Below are 22,688 nucleotides of genomic sequence, written 5' to 3' on the forward strand. Positions count from 1 at the left end.
TAGGGGTAAGATAGATACTGCCTACAGGAAAATTAAAGAGACCTTTGGAGAAAAGCGAGCCACTTTTATGAATATCAAGAGCTCAGATGGAGACCCAGTTCTAAGCAAAGAAGAGAAGGCAGAAAGGTGAAAGGAGTATATAGAGGGTCTATATAAGGGCGATGTACTTGAGGACAATATTATGGAAATGGAAGAGGATGTAGATGAAGATGAAATGGGAGATAAGATACTGCGTGAAGAGTTTGACAGAGCACTGAAAGACCTAAGTCGAAACAAGGCCCCCGGAGTAGACAACATTCCATTGGAACTACTGATGGCCTTGGGAGAGCCAGTCCTGACATAACTCTACTATCTGGTGAGCAAGATATATGAGACAGGTGAAATACCCTCAGACTTCAAGAATAATTTTAATAATTCCAATCCCAAAGAAAGCAGGTGTTGACAGATGTGAAAATTACCGAACTATCAGTTTAATAAGTCACAGCTGCAAAATACTAACGCGAATTCTTTATAGACGAATGGAAAAACTGATAGAAGCCAACCTCGGCGAAGATCAGTTTGGATTCCGCAGAAATGTTGGAACACGTGAGGCAATACTGACTCTACGACTTATCTTAGAAAATAGATTAAGGAAAAACAAATCTACATTTCTAGTATTTGTAGTCTTAGAGAAAGCTTTTGACAATGTTGACTGGAATACTCTCTTTCAAATTCTAAAGGCGGCGGGGGTAAAATACAGGGAGCGAAAGGCTATTTACAATTTGTACGGAAACCAGATGGCAGTTATAAGAGTAGAGAGGCACGAAAGGGAAGCAGTGGTTGGGAAGGGAGTGAGACAGGGTTGTAGCCTGTCCCCGATGTTATTCAATCTGTATATTGAGCAAGCAGTAAAGAAAAATTCGGAGTAGGTATTAAAGTCCATGGAGAAGAAATAAAAACGTTGAGGTTCGCCGATGACATTGTAATTCTGTCAGAGACAGCAAAGGACTTGGAATAGCAGCTGAACGGAATGGACAGTGTCTTGAAAGGAGGATATAAGATGAACATCAACAAAAGCAAAACAAGGATCATGGAATGTAGTCGAATTAAGTTGGGTGATGTCGAGGGAATTAGAGTAGAAAATGAGACACTTAAAGTAGTAAAGGAATTTTGCTATTTGGGGAACAAAATAACTGATGATGGTCGAAGTAGAGAGGATATAAAATGGAGACTGGAAATGGCAAGGAAAGCGTTTCTGAAGAAGAGAGACTTGTTAACATCGAGTATAGATTTACGTGTCAGGAAGTCGTTTCTGAAAGTATTTGTGTGGAGTGTAGGCATGTATGGAAGTGAAACATGGACGATAAATAGTTTGGACAAGAAGAGAATAGAAGCTTTCGAAATGTGGTGCTACAGAAGAATGTTGAAGATTAGATGGACAGATCACATAACTAATGAGGAGGTATTGAATAGAATTGGGGAGAAGAGGAATTTGTGGCACAACTTGACAAGAAGAAGGGATCGGTTGGTAGGACATGTTCTGAGGCATCAAGGGATCACAAATTTAGCGTTGGAGGGCAGCGTGGAGGGTAAAAATCGTAGAGGGAGACCAAGAGATGAATACACTAAGCAGATTCAGAAGGATGTAGGTTGCAGTAAGTACTGGAAGATGAAGAAACTTGCACAGGATAGAGTAGCATGGAGAGCTGCATCAAACCAGTCTCAGGACTGAAGACAACAACAACAACAGTTTCAAGAGGGTCATAATTTACCCCATGGCCAGCCACGGCATGCCAGACTTTACGTGGGCCAAGTGTGCATGCTGCTTGAGGGCCTGTCTCAGCTTTTCTCGGTACTTCTCGGAAGTATCCGGTGCAACAGGAGACTTCATTTAGTATTGTGGCACGGCATTTTACGGTCTGCCCATCTTGCTTCAGGTCGGCAGAATCACAGTATCAGGGCTGTTTATCCTTCGCTATTTATTCGTGGTATGAAGGACGGTCACAGGTTCAGTGGCTGTTTGTACAGAAAGAGGCAGTCTAGCGATCTATCATCACAAATCTTTAAAAATGAGTTGGAATGACATGAGGATGAGAATTCTCAGTGTATGTTATGCAGTGGCGTAAGCTACGGATACTGGAAATTTGCTACGAAATGGCATTAAAATACCATAAAGAAACAATTTAAAGCTTTAATTGAAAACGAAAGGGCAAAAATTACATCGATCAATAGACGGGATTCATTTCTCTGTAAATAAAGAAGCACTTTGCGCCAGATTTGCAGGCAGGCAACACGAGAAGAAAGTGGTGGTACGCACAGTAAAGTTTGTGACGAAAGTGGTGATACGCACAGCAAAATTTGTGAAGTCGCATGTATTATTCTACTGTTAGTTGCAACTGTTTTCGAAGAAAATGAACGAAGAGTATGGAGAAATTTATACATTAGTGCAACGTTCGTTGGTTAAGAAAAGGGGCATGCGTGCAACAGTTTTTCTTTTAAAGTCGCTAGTTTGAATTTATAAAGGGAAAAGGAATGCAGGAACGTAAATTAGAACATTCGAAATTGATTACAGGCCTCGCATTTTGAATAGACGTGACTGCACACTGCCCACAGTAAGACACTGCAAGGTGGGAAATAAATTGATGGGGATGCATTTAATACGAATATCGCGTTGTAGAATGGACTCATTCTGACAAACACAGTCTAGTTCCCTAAGTTGACTGGCGTTAAAGAAAACGCGAGGATTGAAGACTTCATTGATATCTTGAAAAAAAAAAATACAGGGTTAATTTCATGAACTTTTTGAGCAGACTGCCAGTCTTACATCTGTTTTAGAGTTGTTTTCAAGACCGTTTGCCGTTTCAGTTGAAAGCACCCTTGTGCATGTGTAGATGTAACGGTCCCATCTCCAAAGTTATTCCAGCTTTAAAGCCAAATCCTTTTGCATCGAAACTGGCCAGGACTTCTACATTGCTTTCTTCTGGTAAGGCCGGCCGGAGTGGCCGAGTGGCCCTAGGCGCTTCAGTCTGGAGCCGAGCGACCGCTACAGTCGCAGGTTCGAATCCTGCCTCGGGCATCGATGTGTGTGATGTCCTTAGGTTAGTTAGGTTTAAGTACTTCTAAGTTCTAGGGGACTGATGACCTCAGATGTTAAGTCCAATAGTGCCCAGAGACATTTGAACCTTCAGGTAAAGTTTCCACATCTTCATAATGAGGTTGCAAAAGTGCTACAATATTTCGATCAGCATAGCGTGTGAGAGATATTTTTCGATTATCAAACTATATAAGTCATGATCACGTGGCAAACTGAGTGCGAAAAGCTATGAAATTGCCTGTATCTGTTGATACTCCAACAGTTTTCATCAGAAAAAAATACGTCTTCAGCGCACCAAAATTAATTAAATAACAATGAAAACTGATTTTGTTTGCGTTCTGTATTGTTGAGAAATGTGAAATATGACCACATCGTCATCTAAATATAGTGCATTCACAGTTTCCCCCTCTTCCCCCTCCTCGCGCTCAGACAATGCAGTGTGCACCAAGGCTGACCGCTATGGCACTCATGCCAGGACATGGCTCGTGAGCCGAATTCGTGGCCGCCCCTGCTCTGTACCATGAATGATCTCAATGAACCAGCGTGGTTAGTGCATGAGAAGACAGAAATATTGTTAGCTTATTATGCAGGAGTGTAAAGCCATGACACATACCTTAAGCCAAGAAATGGGTATGTTTGCAGGAAGATAAGTATCTGTATAGGCAGTACATGATGAACTTTCAGAAATGCAACAACTGTTGCAACTTCCCATGATATAGAAACAGAGAAGTATTCTGACAGTGTGCTCCTAATGACAACACTTGATACTGGAGTGGAGCCACGGCATTTTGTCAGAAGTATCCTGGTGTTGCATACAGCAACTCCATGAGCATTGTAGCTGTAGCGCGGCAATTAATGGGAGCGGTAAGTGGCTGAGATTATTTAGGTGCAACTTCTTAAGCAAATGTAAATCAGTTTATTAATAAGTACAAACAATCCAGAGCGAATGCAGAATGAGCAACGACCAAAGAACTCAGCGCTTAAGGAGAAAATTATGGTTCAAATGGTTCAAATGGCTCTGAGCATTATGGGACTTAACTTCTGAGGTCATCAGTCCCCTAGAACTTAGAATTAATTAAACCTAACTAACCTAAAGACATCACACACATTCATGCCCTAGTCAGGATTCGAACCTGCGACCGTAGCGGTCGCGCGGTTCCAGACTGTAGCGCCTAGAGCCGCTCGGTCACCCCGGCCGGCGAGAAAATTATGAGTTAACTTTTAACTTGACCCATTAGAATCAATCAATGTTATAATATGGGGGCACGAATGACTATACAAACACACTGGTACCTAATGGAGTAGGCACATGCCCGTAAATAAGAGCTTCTGAGTTCATTCAGGCCATACACAAGGACATGAATTAAGATGCATAAATAACAAGGCACAGTGAAAGAATACTCGACACTCAGTATCTGTTCTCATCGCAAAGCCGAATTCCAAAAATACACAACCGAATCCAGCACCTATTTCATGCAAAACAGGCTACCATGAGAGACAAAATTCACAGTAGAACCCACTATCTGTACATTCTGTTGCACACAGAATATCAGAACGGTAAGCAATGAAATCCAACTGCAATGGCAAGTTAATTTTACTAGGCACACTCCTTTCAGTTATCGCACTTTCAGCCGAATACGCTAGACCGAACAGTAATGTCCTTGTTTTCACTGTGCAATCGATAGGCTGTTTGAGTGACCTGCCCTGCCTAAATCGTTTGCATTACAGCAAGCACTCAGTCCTCTAACCGTCGTATTCGAAAACATGCCGCAGCAACCTGCTCTTCACAAACGGCTGCGCTGCATTCTTTCTATCCACGAAGCCCAGCACCGTCTGCTGCGCCAGCTGGAATGATGCCCCGTGTCGACAACAAACGCCTATCAGCCTTGGCAGCACGCCAGGCTGCTGGGCTGCTCCGTCACATCTTTTCTGCTTCATCTCTGCAGGAGGCAATCTTTGCACTCCAAGCCGCTGGTTGTGTTCCGTCCATTGGCCAACTCCCAACTTTCCCCACTCCGCCGCGGCTACCTGTCGGCCCTTGGCGGTGGTGTCCCAAACACTTGTCGCGCTCTCCTCCCGACCTCTTTCGTGTTTCGCCACCAAATCAATTTGAACACGTATCGTGTGCAGTGTGAAAGACGAATACGGAGCAACTCGCGTTACATAGTGAAGACGAAGAAAATATATTTACTTATGCACTACTGGCCATTAAAATTGTTACACCAAGAAGAAATGCAAATGATAAAGGGATATTCGTTGGAAAAATATATTATACTAGAACCGACATGTGATAATATTTTCACGCAATTTGGGTGCATAGATCCTGAGAAATCAGTACCCAGAACAACCACCTCTGGCCGTAATAACGGCCTTGATACGCCTGTGCACTGAGTCCAACAGAGCTCGGATGGCGTGTACAGGTACAGCTGCCCATGCAGCTTCAACACGATACCACAGTTCATCAAGAGTAGTGACTGGCGTATTGTGACGAGCCAGTTGCTTGGCCACCATCGACCAGACGTTTTCAGTTGATGAGAGATTTGGAGAAAGTGTTGGCCAGAGCAGGAGTCGAACATTTTCTGTATCCAGAAAGACCCGTACAGGACCTGCAACATGCGGTCGTGCATTATCCTGCTGAAATGTAGGGTTTCGCAGGGATCGAATGAAAGGTAGAGCCACGGGTCGTAACACATCTGAAATGTAACGTCCACTGTTCAAAGTGCCGTCAATGCGAACAAGAGGCGACCGAGACTTGTAACCAATGGCACCCCATACCATCAACCCGGGTGATTCGCCGGTATGGCGATGACGAATAGACGCTTCCAATGTGCGATCACCGCGATGTCGCCAAACACGGATGCGACCATCATGATGCTGTAAACAGAACCTGGATTCATCCGAAAAAATGTCGTTTTGCCATTCGTGCACCCAGGTTCGTCGTTGAGTACATCATCGCAGGCGCTCCTGTCTGTGATGCAGCGTCAAGGGTAACCGCAGCGATGGTCTCCGAGCTGATAGCCGATGCTGCTGCAAACGTCGTCGAACTGTTCGTGCAGATGATTGTTGTCTTACAAACGTCTCCATCTGTTGACTCAGGGATCGAGACGTGCTGCACGATCCGTTACAGCCATGCGGATAAGATGCCTGTCATCTCGACTGCTAGTGATACGAGGCCGTCGGTATCCAGCACGGCGTTCCGTATTACCCTCCTGAACCCACAGATTCCATATTCTGCTAACAGTCATTAGATCTCGACCAACGCGATCAGCAATGTCGCGATACGATAAACCGCAATCGCGATAGGCTACAATCCGACCTTTATCAGAGTCGGAAACGTGATGGTACGCATTTCTCCTCCTTACACGAGGCATCACAACGTTTCACCAGGCAACGCCGGTCAACTGCTGTTTGTGTATGAGAAATCGGTTGGAAACTTTCCTCATCTCAGCACGTTGTAGGTGTCGCCACCGGCGCCAACCTTGTGTGAATGCTCTGAAAAGCTAATCAGTTGCATATCATAGCATCTTCTTCCTGTCGGTTAAATTTCGCGTCTGTAGCACGTCATATTCGTGGTGTAGCAATTTTAATGGCCAGTGGTGTATTAGCAAAAACTGGAGGGCATTTTACAATAGTGATTAAAAAAGAACTGCGTTTAACTTTTTTTGAATTACGCTATCCAGTCACATTAATGTGACCACTTGTCAAAAGCCCGAATAACCACCTTTTGAAGCGCGAACAGCTGCGAGATGTGCAGCACAGGTCAGTGAGGTTTTGAAAGGTACTGACAAGGACGTGGAACCATGCCGGTTCCAGTGTCATGGCCAGCTGCACTAGATTTTTTTCGGTTAACGGTCCATGGCGCGAACATCTCGATCGATATGGTCACACACATTCTCGATTGAGTTTAAATCCGCGGAGATTGGTAGTCATAGTAGTACGCTAAACTCACCCTGGGGCGCTTCGAACCATACACGCACACAGTGAGCTGTGTAACACGTTGTATTGTCCTGCTGGTAGTTGCCTTCGTGGCGATGAAAAACGAACTGCATGTAGGAGTGGACATCATCCAGAAGAATATAGGTATACTTGTGCTGATTCATTGTGCCTTCCACAATGATGAGATCACTCAGGCAATGCCAGGGAAACATTCCACAGACCATGAAGCTCCCTTCTCCAGCCTGGACACTACTGACGATTGTTGCAGGGTGTCGACCATGTGTCCAATGGAGCATAAAACATGATTAGTCTGAAAACGGCCACCTCTCGCCAGGGTGGACGTGTATTTGCGGTATTTGCGTGCAAATTCCAGCCGTCGTCGCTGATGAACAGCAGTGAACGGGGGTGTATGAACCAGGCAACTGCTGCAGGGGCCCATATGCAGCAACACTCGCTGCACAGTAGTTGAGGAGACACCATAGGTAGCCCCTTGTTCATCTGGGCGATCAGTTGCTCAACAGTTGCACATCTGCTCGCCCGTACACACCTATACATCCGTCGTTTACCTCTGTCATCTATAGCCTGTTTTGCACCACAGTTGTCTCGTCATTGGTTTTGGATAGCACCATTTGCCCTGCGCGTTATACTTTAACCACGGTGGCACGCGAACAATTTACAAACCTAGACATTTCGGAAATGCTTTCGCTCTTGGTTCGAAAGGCAATGATCATGCGTTGTGGATCTCAGGAAAATTGCTGTTTCCGCCTTACGACGAACAGAGGTGGCGGTCACATTAATGTGAATGGACCGCGCAGACCCCTCTTCAAAGAAACGGTTATTGAACTTGCTGCATGACAAAAGTTGCAGAGAGAGAGAGAGAGAGAGAGAGAGAGAGAGAGAGAGAGAGAGAGGCAGAAGCACTATAACACAACTGTGTGCGGACGCTCTGAGTCGACAAACATCGATAGATTGCAGTTGTCAATGCGTACAGGCCAGCCAGCACCTGGCGTGCCTTTCCATACTGTTTCGGCCTGATGATCAGTGACTTCTAAGGAGGATGGAAGAGCCATTCTTCGGGTTGGCAGGATGGCATTCGGTTCTGCCACCCAGCTGTTGTCAGTTGGATGGGTTGACGAGGCTACAGGATTCCGTCGGAGGAGAAGGTGGCTGCTTAAGACAGACGGCGTTCATGAAAAATTTCTGTTCCAACAAGCTGAGAGCGGCTTCAGGTGCGCGCCTTCGTTATGTGAGGCAGTCGATCCACGTCGTCTGTGTTCCGCGAGCACGGTGGCTCAGGAGATGTGGCACTGTGCTGCATTACGTGGTCTGCGTAGCACCGTGGTGGCTCATGTCAGTGTGCTTGTCGTCTATCCTGCAACCAATGGTCACAGTATACAAGTATGTGATCTGGGGTTCCTCTCTCTCACCACAGGGACAATCAGCTTGCTGACCGAGGTTTGCATGCAGCAAATGCTTAGGATGTGGTTTATGGCCAGTTAAGAAATGAAGCATGTCCCTGCTGGGAATGACATGTTTCATCCTCAGTCGGTCCTTTACGTTGGGCTACAGGATTCCGTCGGAGGAGAAGATGGCCTTTTCACAGTTGTCCCTCTCCATTTGCCATGAATTAACTCTCCATATTTTGAACTCGCTCAAGGTCTGTAATTCCTTCCCTAAGAGGCCTCTTAGTGTGTATGGTCTGCCCGTTTTCAGCCAATATATTGCCGTCCCATGCTTACGGTTATGTCTATGGGGTACATCCTGAGCACCACGCATTGTGTGCCCATCGACGTGGTACCAAAAGTCCCCGATAGCCACAGGAGCCACTACTCTGCCCGCGTATTACCACCATGGTATTAGCCTTGGTGCAGAATCGATGCGGTCACATGCTGGCAGCAAAACATATTGTTGACTCGAAGACAGTGCAGTGATACGTTCTTATTACAGTCATCGGTTATCTGTTGTTCACTGCAATTTTATGTAGTAACTTGCATGAACTTTCTGTAACTCTTTTCATATGTTGATTAACGTTTCATTTCTGGCCCATGTATATGACAGGAATCATGCAAACGTGTTTCCTGCAGCTCCCGGTGGCTGTATGCAATAGTCTTCTTGAATACTGCAGAAACAGTGGTAAGTGGTAAGTGGCGAATCGCAAGGTGATGAAATACATCACCAAGTGATGTCCAGAGGGATCGATTTGTGGCACTGTTTACTGGAACATTACTATTGAACCCGACCTGATCCATTAATGGAAGGAGGCGATTGGACAGATGGAGTAGTTGCATATACTGACCACCTCCTTGTGCTAGCGCCCAATTGGAGAGAGCAGCCTGAAACGAAAACATCACCAGTGCTGCAAACCATGACCAACTGGTGTGCTAGAAATAGATCCACACTGCGGCAAATAAACCCTTTACATATTGTGTTGAAATGAATCTTACAAAGGAAGCCTACGTTTAAACTAGATGGAAATGGCATAAAAACTAGGCTAGCTGGCGGTCAGAGGTGCCAGGACACGGACCTCAGATCTGCATCTGGCTGGTGGCAGAAAACGCATTTATTATCTGATGCATCCTCATTGAGCTGTTAGTTTGCTTTCGACGCTCCGTATGCTTAAACGTTTTTTTTGGTGACGACGTCGGTGTAGTGTTCTGATATGAACGTAGGTACTTAGCTGCAGCCTACATGCATTTTTCCATCAAGTCCTCTGCCGTCTCCTACCCTGTCCTTGCTAAATCGATGCAGAAGTAATTCATCTTGGTTGTCGACAGGTCGTTAAACACCGATAGCAAGAAATAGATGTCCCCTTAGCGACAGACAACAAAAAGGCCACCTGTGGCTGGGTGGGCTTCTTCAGAGGGCTGTTGCTTGGACGCGGTCTGGCACGCGCCCCGCCGTATTTACTGTGGTCCCGTATACAGGCTGCTTGATTAGAAGACAGTGGCTACACTCTTGTTGTCTCTCAATCAACGTGCGTCCTCCCACTACACTCACGCTGCAAATATGCGTACGGTGACATTGCGGTTGCTCGACCTGTCGTACCGCCGCACTAAGCATCTCTGAGAAGAAGGACCACACGGCAATCAGACTTTTGCATTTTATGATACGTGAAGTTCATAATTCAATAAATCAATCGATTGGAGCAGTAGGATGCAACTCTCAGAAATTCGCGAGAAAGTCGACGTGGAAGTTCTCCGAGCGTCTTTAACGCTCAAAAGTAAGACCACAGTTTTGATAGGCAGTGCGACTCTCTGGTAGATTGCTTTGCATGGAATGTAGAGGCCCTGCATTCCATTCCTGGGCCGTGCAAATTATTAAACATCATTAATAATTTTTCCACCCTTATTTATGTTACACTTCACGGAAACGATATGTTTCGGATGTTTTTAATGTGCCCGTAACTATTACACCACCCGCGCGGTATTTTTTCACAAACGACTTTTGGCACTGGCTTAAATGTGCTCTGTTAGGCCAATGAGGCCGTGCAGTAACTTTTTATTCATGGCTGAGTGTACTGGCTAGTTCAGGGATGCTAAATATGGAAAACGATTTCCTTATTTCAAATGATATGTGATTCTTTTTAACATGCTATTGTATGTGTAATAACGGTTTTAGGGCTCTAAAACTTAACTGTTCTTATTCTACCTGGGTAAAACTGCAGTGACGACCGGTTGCGACTGGTGTTGAATGTAAATGCCAGCTGGGCAACCTTTCTGAGCGAGGCCCTCGCGTTGTTTATCGGCATAAAACATGGTTTGTAATTTAACCCGCGTCATTGGGACACTGTACTAAGTTGAAATCAAAACGGTGCAGCGTTTATTGCAATTATTAGCAGCTGTAAAATAAGTTTCGATATTACATTGTTTAATTTCGCCTTCCAGGTCCTTTGATGCTAATTGCGCTTTTTAAAATAACTTTTTGAAAGTACTCGTACATTGTCTAATTTTATCTTTGGCGTCTTTTTATGTTTTTTGAGGCCATACTGTCTTTTTATTGTTGTCTGAAAGTATTTTGTTAATAGCGACTTTTGATCCAATTACTTGCGTCGTGTTAAGTAATTTTGAAGTTAAACTGAATGATTAAATATTTGGAGTCTTAAATGAGTTTAGATGTTGATACTTTAATCAGTGGTGCTTTAAATACTGTTTTTTTTGTCACCCTATCCGATCTTTTGTTCGAGCGTTTTCAAAATAAATGGTTCAATTGGCTCTAAGCCCTATGGGACTTAACATCTGAGGACATCAGTCCCCTAGACTTAGAACTACTTAAACCTAACTAACCTAAGGACATCCCACACATCCATGCCCGAGGCAGGATTCGAACCTTGCGACCGTAGCAGCAGCGCGGTTCCGGACTGAAGCGCCTAGAACCGCTCGCGTGTTTTCAAATTAATGGCATTTGTTGTACGTTAGACAGTCTGATAATAATTTGCAATTGATTAACTGGATAATTAAACGTGTTCAGTCTACCAGCGTGTGTCTTATGTCAATTTTTGTGTCGAATAAAATTGTGAAATTTTGTCTAAGAGTGGCCTCACCCGCTAACCACTCCCCGGATCCTCGCATCCTATCCCGTTTCAACAGCATCATCTGGTACAAGTCTAAGGTTACCATTACATTTGTTCTACTCTATGGAATAATATCCAACGAAGTGTGCGACACAACCAGCTCTACGTGTAGCAGTTGCGCAACTCATTGTGTAAACAGGTGGACTAGATTGGCAGAAGTATGCAGTGTGTGTCCTGTTCATGCCAGTGCAGATGAAAGTACTTTAACTGTGGAGTCAGCAACATCGAAACTGAGCGAGTAAGAGTGGAGCATTGTGACCTTTAATAATGTCAGCCTGTGCTGTCACAGCTGTTGATGCTTTAAGATATTTGTAAAGAAAGTTTCTCTACCGGTCGTGTTTATTGAACATCATCAGGTGAAAAATGTGTGACACTTGTGGAGTTTCAGTAGGATGTGCGAAACAATTCTTTCAGGAAATAGTGTGTCGTTACGTCTGTATATTATTTTAAAGGTGCCAGAAAATAGCTAAGTAAATGAATTGTTAACACAAACTAAACCGAGTTGGCTTCTATATGATGAAACTGTACGTTGTTGCATCGGAAATAAAGACACCTGTCGCCAAAATGGAAAGAAGAAACTCTGACAAAACTTCAAAACTTTACTACCGCCTACTTAACGGTGTGTTGGCCCACCTTTGGTATGCACTGCAGCAGCCACTCTGCGCGGCACGTATTCAAAAAGTCCTTAGACGCTTTCCAGAGGTAAGTGAAACCACATATTTATGCACAGGTCACGCAATTACCGTAAGTCAAGGACCATTGGTTTGTGGGTGAGAATCTGTTTCCCACAACATCCCATATGTATTCTGTGGGGTTAAGATCAGGAGAATTTGGTGACTAAGACATCAACGGGAGTTCACTGTCTCAATCCTCACAGCACTATAACACGATTCCGTGCTCGGACAATTATCCTGCTGGAAGATGACATCGCCGTTGATGAAGACTCACGCACGAAGGGCTTCAGGTTGTGTTGTACGGTACGTTCAATTACAACCAGAAGTCCCGCGAAAGCCGTGGTGAATGTCCCTCCCTCCCCCACCCTCGACACATGGCATGGTGTATGTTTTGAACAGTCCTTTGTCCGGATGATGGCGTATCTGGACACAAACATGGACCTAGTGTGAAGTATCTGCGCTAGCAGAATAGAAATGCGGAAAGCAAAAGTCCGAAAATAATTTATTGGACTCACCAAAACGAAACAATAATGTAATATCCAAAAGAACAACCGACTCGATTCCATCTGCGGACCTACACAAACAAAAAATAAAAAATAATAATACACTACTGGCCATTAAAATTGCTACACCACGAAGATAACGTGCTACAGATGCGAAGGTGCAGTAATATGCAAATGATTAGCTTTTCAGAGCAGTCACACAACGCTGGCGCCGGTGGCGACACCTACAACGTGCTGAGATGAGGAAAGTTTCCAACCGATTTCTCACACACAAACAGCAGTTGACCGGCGTTGCCTGGTGAAACGTTGTTGTGATGCCTCGTGTAAGGAGGAGAAATGCGTACCATCACGTTTCCGACTTTGATAAAGGTCGGATTGTAGCCTATCGCGATTGCGGTTTATCGTATCGCGACATTGCTGCTCGCGTTGGTTGAGATCCAATGACTGTTAGCAGAATATGGAATCGGTGGGTTCAGGAGGGTAATACGGAACGCCGTGCTGGATCCCAACGGCCTCGTATCACTAGCAGTCGAGATGACAGGCATCTTATCAGCATGGCTGTAACGGATCGTGCAGCCACGTCTCGATCCCTGAGTCAACAGATGGGGACGTTTGCAAGACAACAACCATCTGCACGAACAGTTCGACGACGTTTGCAGCAACATGGACTATCAGCTCGGAGACCATGGCTGCGGTTACCCTTGACGCTGCATCACAGACAGGAGCGCCCGCGATGGTGTACTCAACGACGTACCTGGGTGAAGGAATGGCAAAACGTCATTTTTTCGTATGAATCCAGGTTCTGTTTACAGCATCATGATGGTCGCATCCGTGTTTGGCGACATCGCAGTGAACGCACATTGGAAGCGTGTAGTTGTCATCACCCGGCGTAATGGTATGGGGTGCCATTGGTTACATGTCTCGGTCACCTCTTGTTCGCATTGACGGCACTTTGAACAGTGGACGTTACATTTCAGATGTGTTACGACCCGTGGCTCTACCCTTCATTCGATCCCTGCGAAACCCTACATTTCAGCATGATAATGCACGACCGCATGTTGCAGGTCCTGTGCGGGCCTTTCTGGATACAGAAAATGTTCGAATGCTGCCCTGGCCAACACATTCTCCAGATCTCTCACCAATTGAAAACGTCTTGTCCATGGACCTCTTCACGGGGAGCGAACAGACACAGTTCTACAACGTCAAGAGGTTTGTAGACTAAACCAAGTGATCGCCAGCTAGAAGAGGCGTCCGGCCGTGGCTGCCGGGGCGACAGCTCTGTATCCTTCCGAGTGGTGCGTCGAACTGCATTTTGCCGGCAGTGCGCCGCATTATAAAGTCCGTTGGCGGATGTAGCTGCCGAAACTATTTGCGTCAACGTGCCTGGCGTAGCAAAGTAGTTCCTAGGCTAACTGCCACCTCTGGTGAAGCTGTTCTGCAGGGTCTAGGAACTGGTAGCGGTCCCTTGGTGGATACCTGGTGGTGGGCTGTGTTGTGGACGACGGTAAGTCTTTGTTTTGAAAAGACATACGACGTATGTTTTCCTGGTGAATATAAAACCTGTGATGCAGGCATTGCATGATGGTTGGACGTAAAGTAGGATGCCGATGCAGTAGACGCTACTATGTCCAAAGTCTGCGACCACAGAAGGCCTCCACCACAACCCCCTCCCCCCCAGTCTTGATGTCGTGGCCTGGAGCCATGGGCAACAGGAGACTGGGGGCAGTCGCAGGTGCAGGATCCACCTCCATGGGCATAGGGCCCTCTGCAGGAGGGTTCGCCTGAGGTGTGAACGGCGCAGGCGGTGGAGGTGGCGGTCGGGTGGGGAAAGGCGCACCATCATCCCCAATGGCCGACAGCCCAGGAGACGGCAGAGGTGGTGGTGGTCGACCACACCTGGGGAAAAACTGGTTGGTAGACTTCCAGCACACTACGCCGTCATTGAGGATGACTGCCACCATAGGGCAGCCAATGAGTGACGAGAGACCCTGGTGGGGTCCCACCGGGGATGATTCTGCGTAAACCCTAGCGCCCAGACCGGATCCTGTAGAGAATAATGGGGCCATGTCAAATGCAGAGGAGCTGGGTGGGGAGAAGACAGAAACAGGAGAGACAAGAGGGCCGATGAGGACAGCTGTGAAGGTTTTCAACTGGAGATGATCCATCCTGAACAGTGGATCGGTAGGAGGAAGGAAAGATGGTAAGGGCGTTGTCTAGGGAGTGCTGGGGACGCAATTTCTACCTGTGTACTTTGAATGACTGGACAAACTGTTCAGCTAATCCGTTAGTGTACGGTGAAAGGGCCACCAATGTCTCTGGAAGGCCCTTAATGGCAAATATGCGGAAAAGGGCTTGGATGGTATGGGTGGAGGTCGTGGAAGACATGCGGGAGACATAAGGAAACCCACTGCTGGCGTTCACAAGGATAAGCCAGGAGATGTCGAGGAACTGGCCCGCGAAATCCAAGTGCAAACGGGACCAAGGAGAAGAGCAGGAGACCATGGGAACAGGTGGCGAAAAGGCACTGAGTGGTGCTGTTTACAAGAGGGACATGCGGCCACTATGCGGGTGATGGCGGCGTCCATCCCCCTCCAGTAGACATGCCATTTCGTCAGGACAATTCCCCAGTGACCAACACGCAGGAGCTCCAAGGCCCACTGGTGGAAGGAGGGTGGCAGCACCACCTGCTAGCGATCATTATGACCCATGATGAGGAGGTTCAAAAATGGTTCAAATGGCTCTGAGCACTATGGGACTATCTGTGGTCATCAGTCCCCTAGAACTTAGAACTACTTAAACCTAACTAACCTAAGGACATCACACACATTCATTCCCGAGGCAGGATTCGAACCTGCGACCGTAGCGGTCACGCGGTTCCGGACTGAAGCGCCTAGAACCGCACAGCCACACCGCCGGCTTGATAAGGAGGACCCCATCTCTGACAGACAGGTCCTGGTAGTGATACCAGTACACCTGGACCTCCAGCTGCAGCAGCAGATGATGGTCTGACAGCCACCCATGCTGAATGTGATGCATCAGCAGCTGGAGTGTCAGATTGTCTGTGATGTGACATGACTATATTGGCATCCAGTGGCAAATCAGCTTCTGCATCGGTAGTGGCGTCATTCAGGTAGAAACAGGCAACTGGGTCAGCATTGAACTTTGGGTCAAATAAAATGGTTCAAATGGCTCTGAGCACTATGGGACTTAACTTCTGAGGTCATCAGTCCCCTGGAACTTAGAACTACTTAAACCTAACTAACCTAAGGACATCACACACATCCATGCCCGAGGCATGGCTGAGGTAGGTCACCTGAGGAACAAACAAAAGACATTTCCCCTTGTTGCAACGTAAGCCAGCACCCTGAAGAACCTGGAAGAGGCGCTGGAGGTTCCGAGCCAAGTCTGGAGTTGAGACGCCAGTGACTAAAATGTCATCAAGGTAGTTAGCCATTCCCAGAATGTCTCTTGTCAGTGTTTCCAAATATCACTGGAAGAGGGCTGGGACACTGGAGACCCTGAATGGGAGGCAGTTGTAACAGAACACCCCAAAAGGGGGCTGGCCGGAGTGGCCGAGCAGTTCTAGGCTCTACAGTCTGGAGCCACATGACTGCTACGGTCGCAGGTTCGAATCCTGCCTCAAGCATGGATGTGTGTGACGTTCTTAGGTTAGTTAGGTTTAAGTAGTTTTCAGTTCTAGGGGACTGATGGCCTCAAAAATTAAGTCCCATAGTGCTCAGAGCCATTTGGACCATTTTGAACCCAAAAGGGGTATTGATTACCAAGATCATATTCAATGACTCATCCAAAGGCGACTGGAGTTAGGCATCCAGCAGGTCAATTTTGGCAAACATTTTGCCGCCAGCCAATCGAGACAGGATGTCATCAACCTTGGGTGTGGGATATGAGTCAATAACAGACTGAGCATTGACAATGGCCTTAAAATCCACACAAACATGAAGAAATCTATTTGATTTCTCAAGCACCACAATAGGCACAGCCCAACGACTACGGTGGACCAGGTCAGGATGCCCTCAGCCTCCAGGTGACGAAGTTCCTCCTATAGTTTGTCATGTAGGGCAAATGGTACTCAGCGAGTCTTTTGGAACTTCAGGATTGCTGAGGGGAGGAGTTCAATATGGGCTTCGAACCTGGAGACCCCCGGAGATGTGTCAGAGAACACGTCTCGGAAATCACCCATAAGTTGCTGGAAGTGATTGTTTGTCAACAACGACTGGATAGCTGGGCCCGAGTCTTGTATCTTGAGGCCCAGTAAGGGAAAAAGATCCATTCCCAATAAGTCGGTGGCCTTGGGGGCGGCCACGACGAAAACCTGGGTTGTGACATCGTGAGTGAGGTACTGGACCCAAGCCAAGAACCACTCCTGTAGTTGGACGACGTCTTTGCTGTAACTCTTCAGAGAAGAATGGAATGGACGAAGCGGCGGTGAACCCAACTGATGGTGGGAATCCCCATCAATAATGGCCACAGAGGGCCCCGTATCCAATTGAAAGGAGAGAGGAGCGCCATTCAACCTCACAGTCAGAGTTATCGCCACCGTCGTGGACGGAAAAACCGACTGCACGAAGGGAATTGGCGGCAGCGGGTCCGTCTCATCCACCACGGAGTCGGAGACGTCGACAGCAGTGTGATCCACGGGCATAAACGAAGACGACAGACAGATCTCGGCTCTGTGTCCCTGCATTCTGCAGGCCGAACAGGTCACCCTCTGTAAACGGCAATCTTGCTTCTGATGTGTGACAAAGCACTGACTACAGGAGGGCAGCCATTTTCACTGTTGCTGCTGCCGCTGAGGCCGCCGTTGGAGTAGGTGGAGACCGGCGCCCTGGTTCTGGAGGGCGGGTGCGGCCTCAGGAGGGGCCCCTGGCGCCGCTGTGGCGGCTGCGGTGATGGGAATCGGCGACACGGGGGTGGTGAAGACCTGCGCCGGGGACTGCAGCGTGGAAACAGAGCGAAAGCACTGCTCATGAGCCCTGATAAGGATAAACAGGCGTCTAAAGAGGGATCTTTCAGCTTCATAAGATCAGTCAATAAGGTATCATCGACGGCGTGGACAAGAATCATATCACGAATGAGTGCCGAACCATAAGAGCGCTTGCAATAGGGGTTGCCACAGAAAAACGACAGTCACGGGAGAAACCTTGCAGCGTAGCAATCCATTCCCTGTATGACTGTGCGGGAAGCTTCTGACAACATGAGAACTTGTGACGTGCCGCCGCCACGTGGACCTGAGAGTCAAAATAATCCAATAGGGCAGGCCGGAGTGGCCGAGCGGTTCTAGGCACTTCAGTCTGGAACCGCGCGACCGCAACGGTCGCAGGTTCGAATCCTGCCTCGGGCATGGATGTGTGTGATGTCCTTAGGTTAGTATGGTTTAAGTAGTTCTAAGTTCTAGGGGACTAATGACCTTAGATGTTAAGTCCCATAGTGCTCAGAGCCATTTGAACCATTTAATCCAATAGGCTAGGAGTCAACGCCTCGTAGGAGAGAGCATGAGGTTCTGTATCGGAATGCAACTGTTGCAGAAGGTGATAAACTTCCGGGCCCACATAGGCGAGTAAAAGGGCGCGACGCTGAACGCCGCCAGTGACATCATCAGCAATAAAGTGTTGCTCCAGAGGAGCCACGTAGTTGCCCCAAGGCTCAACGGATTTGTCGAACTTGGGAAACGCAGGGGGAGTGGCACGGAGGCCCAGAAGCGGGGAAGTTGGGCGGGACGCCTGCATAGGCACCTCAACGGGGAAGGTGGACATCGGCTGTAAACGCTGAATAATGAGCTCGTTCGTTTGTTGCATACGTTCCAACAGCGCTGCGACTCGCGCTGAGGGTTCATCATTACCTGGAATAGCTTCTGATACCTTGCTCTCTCCAACAGTACGTTGTTCATACACATATTTCAAATAACATAATAGTTACGATTTTTTAAAAATCTGATGATTCTTTTTGATAGACCCTGTATAGGCTTGAATTCATCAAAATCATACAACAACAAAAAAAATCGTGATCTAAAATTTTGTCTGAAGCCGTCGTGCCGGCCACGGAGGCCGAGAGGTTGTAGGTGCTTCAGTCCGGAACCGCGCAACTGCTACGGTCGCAGGTTCGAATCCTGCCTCGGGCATGGATGTGTGTGATGTCATTAGGTTAGTAAAGTTTAAGTAGTTCTAAGTTCTAGGGGACTGATGACCTCAGAAGTTAAGTCCCATAGTACAGTTGAACCAGCTGAAGCCGTCGTGCTTGTCCGTTTGAACACACTGATCTGCAAAACTACTCGACGAATTTTACAAGTAACTTGAGCGTACCTAGGACAACATAAAGGCTTTTTTGATCAAAATTGGAACACAAAAAATTTCGTAGGTTAGAGTTTTATCTAAAAACGCCTGCTCAGCCTAGTATCTCGTATGTTTATCACCACGGCGCAGTACATCAAAGAACCAAAATATGGCGTTGTCCCTGGTAGATTTTTAACTCCGTGCAGGTGTTCTTTCGGAAGCTTACGTCAGTGACAGAGCTAAATGCCACAATCTTATCTTTATGAATACAAACTAAGGGAATTTACTTGACTAGGATATAGGAATTTTTCTGATTCCGCTTCGTGTAGTGAAAATTCAACGACACTGCATTCCTTATTTCGATAGGTTATATTTATATTCTCTGCTAGGCAAAACGAATTTGATAAGTTAGTTTTGTGATCAGGGTGTCTACATTTTGATTTCGTTTCCTTTACGAACAAAAATGCCTAGAAAACGGTCGAATCTTTCTGAATAGAAAAAAAACTGTAATCGACCTAGGACTATGCGCTCTCAGGATTGAAATGAAGACCGTGAGGCGAAACTAGCTGTAGCTCGAAAACATGACTCTAATTCGCTCTTTGGAAACTCGTGCCAAAAGCGAGATGCGAAGTAACTCTGATAGCGAAAGTGATGCATTATCTCGCTCGTCTGAAACTTTCGCTCCCAGGGGCTTGAAGTTACTTCTCTCCAACGTATCATCGTAGAAGCGGTAATTTCGATAGGAAGCAGTGCAGGCTAGCGAGTTTTTATAAACCGAATGTCGTCTATTCCTAACAACGTGCCATTTTGCTTTGAATGTGTACAATTGCTGGCGAGCTTATGTTATGCCATGAGCACAAACCAAGCACGAGGTCAGACGCTGCATGCTGCAGGCGTGGTGGACCTCTGTGTCAGTTTGCTTTTTGCACAGCCAGCACTGGTGTGGCCCCGCCGGTGTTAGTAAAGCAGACAAGCTCTTCATTCATGTCCCAAACCATAATACTTGAAAAGTATCAATGACATCCTAAAATAAATTCCACGTCTACGAGTTGTTGGATGCAGCAACGCCGGTGGCTTCAGCTAGTCTAAAATAATTGATCTTATTTCCTGCATGTATCGAGTGGGTAGTTAATTATTTTACCTTCACCTCTCCTGAAAACTTCTACTACTTTTAGTTTTATTATTACTGTATTTAATAAAAAATTAACAAACGCCGTCTGGATCTCAAATATGTTAGCTGTGATTCACTCGGTGTTTATTTATTTATCTTCATAATTACTGGTTGTAACTCTCGCTCGCACGAAGTAGATTTCGTGTCATATATTTTATTTCATGTACCCTCTGCTATAAAACAGTTGCTGTTTTTAATATTATCAACAATTTACGCATACTTTGCATACACTCTTTGAGTAACTCATTTCTATTTTTTCCCTCCCCTTCGTTATAGGGAGTGGACGTTTATGTTCATGGTAATTTTCTTAATCCATGATATCTTACAAATATATGCTGAGAGAAGAGTGTAAAGTGATAATCATTGTTTACAAGTTGCCCTCACTATGTAAGAGGCAATACTGCTATAAGTTTTCCACGTTAAGAGGATCACATCATCGTTGGAACTGGGAAGAGAATCACGCCGTAAATAATGTAGCCGTAAAATGCAACGTGAGAATGATGAATATGTGTGAAACACACGGAGGTACGTGACGTGCGGTGACAAGGTGCACAGTGTAACATACGCATTTTCCAATTCGTTTACATGTTTTCTACGACTGCCAGCTTGCAACACACTTCTCCTTGGTACACCACGTGACTGATGCCACTTCCGTGGTAGCCTACAGTACCAACACTTACAAAGTTTAAACATTTGTTTCCAGCCAGTTATTTCCTTACAAAATTAAGCTGTATTTAAGATTGGCTTGACTTGGATGTCTTGAATTTATAGGCATCAAAATGAAATTCTCACACGATAAAATTTGAAAGTAAAACATTATTTATGCTCCAAGCGGATTACGCTACAATCATTATGTAGGTTTCAGTAAAATAAACTGAAGACCAGAGCAATGATTCTAATCAAAGCCGAAATAGCTTTCTCCCTGTTTATTCAGTACCTCTAGTTTGTGCCTTAACAACCTCAGTACTTTAGATCCTAGATTTCGAAACCTTTGGTGTGGATTATTGAACCTGTGCACTGGGCTTCTAATAAACTGCATTTAGAACGTCCTGATCTGCTGTTGTATGCTGTATGCTTACACAGGCTAACAACGAATGTATTCTTACTCCAATTTATCTAGCAAATCAAAATATATCTTCACAGTTCTCTTTATTTTTAAGTAAGTTGGTCATTTTGATGCATTCTGTAGATTTTAGCTGTTCGAAATGAACTTAACAAGTTAAACAGATGAGCTATCAAATTGCGTGATTCTATTTGCACACCCAAACTTAATTCCGTTTCGCAGGCTATTGGACGATACACTCGAGCCGTTGTTGCTAGAACGCAAAAAACCGTGTTTCGGACTTCGTCCGTGAAGCGAAGTATTTAAAGTAATAAATATTTTAAAAAATCGATCGCCAGGATACAGGGTCAAAATCCTGTATCCGGAAGTAAAATGTGGTGTTGTATCTCCCGCGTTATGCGCTGGGAGGCCAGAACTACTGCATATGTACAGAAGAGATAGGAGATATCTAACGAAGATCATTCCGCTAGCACACTCTCACTTCTGTTATCTTAGAAGAAAACCAGACACCAAATGCCAAAATGCAAGTTACTTTTGTGAAATGGCTTTACATTTTTACGTAACTGGAGAATAAGACGTCGAGTCACGCAGCGCTGTGAAAAAAGGTTGCAACCTACCTACCCCCCATGTCATGTGCAATGTAGTATAATCAGAAAATAATGTCAGAAAATAAAATCAGAAAATAATGACTTACATCAACAGCAAAGTATCGTAATTATCACTCGCTAAAAGATGTAATTGATATCTTTTAAGCAAATGCAGGCTGCAACCTGAATAATGAGGAAGAATATAAACATTTCAGATTTCACTACGTTATAATAACCAGTCGATTACAGGAGTTTCACAGTTGTAAGTCGTCCTCTCTTTATAATCTGAAAAAACTTTTCTTGCATTACTTCCGTTTTTAATATCTCAACTTATTCCAGAATCACTTCGATGTCCACAGACCAGCGTCTCTATTCCACAATCTTTCGCAACTCTCAAAAGCACGAAAATTTAATTACATCTATTGTTCCGTCGCTAAAGCAACGAATAATTATAATTTTCATAATTGCCAAGGATATCTAATGCGAGAAGTTGTCATGACGTCATAAACTTAAACCGGACATCCGGCACGTTAATCGCCCCAAAACATTAGCTTCTGGTGGAAGTGTTGTAATAAAAATCACTTCGATGTCCACAGACCAGCGTCTCTATTCCACAATCTTTCGCAAGTCTCAAAAGCACGAAAATTTAATTACATCTATTGTTCCGTCGCTAAAGCAACGAATAATTATAATTTTCATAATTGCCAAGGATATCTAATGCGAGAAGTTGTCATGACGTCATAAACTTAAACCGGACATCCGGCACGTTAATCGCCCCAAAATATTAGCTTCTGGTGGAAGTGTTGTAATAAAAATTGCCA

Source organism: Schistocerca nitens, chromosome 4, assembly GCF_023898315.1.
Source record: "Schistocerca nitens isolate TAMUIC-IGC-003100 chromosome 4, iqSchNite1.1, whole genome shotgun sequence".
NCBI classification, from domain to species: domain Eukaryota; kingdom Metazoa; phylum Arthropoda; class Insecta; order Orthoptera; family Acrididae; genus Schistocerca; species Schistocerca nitens.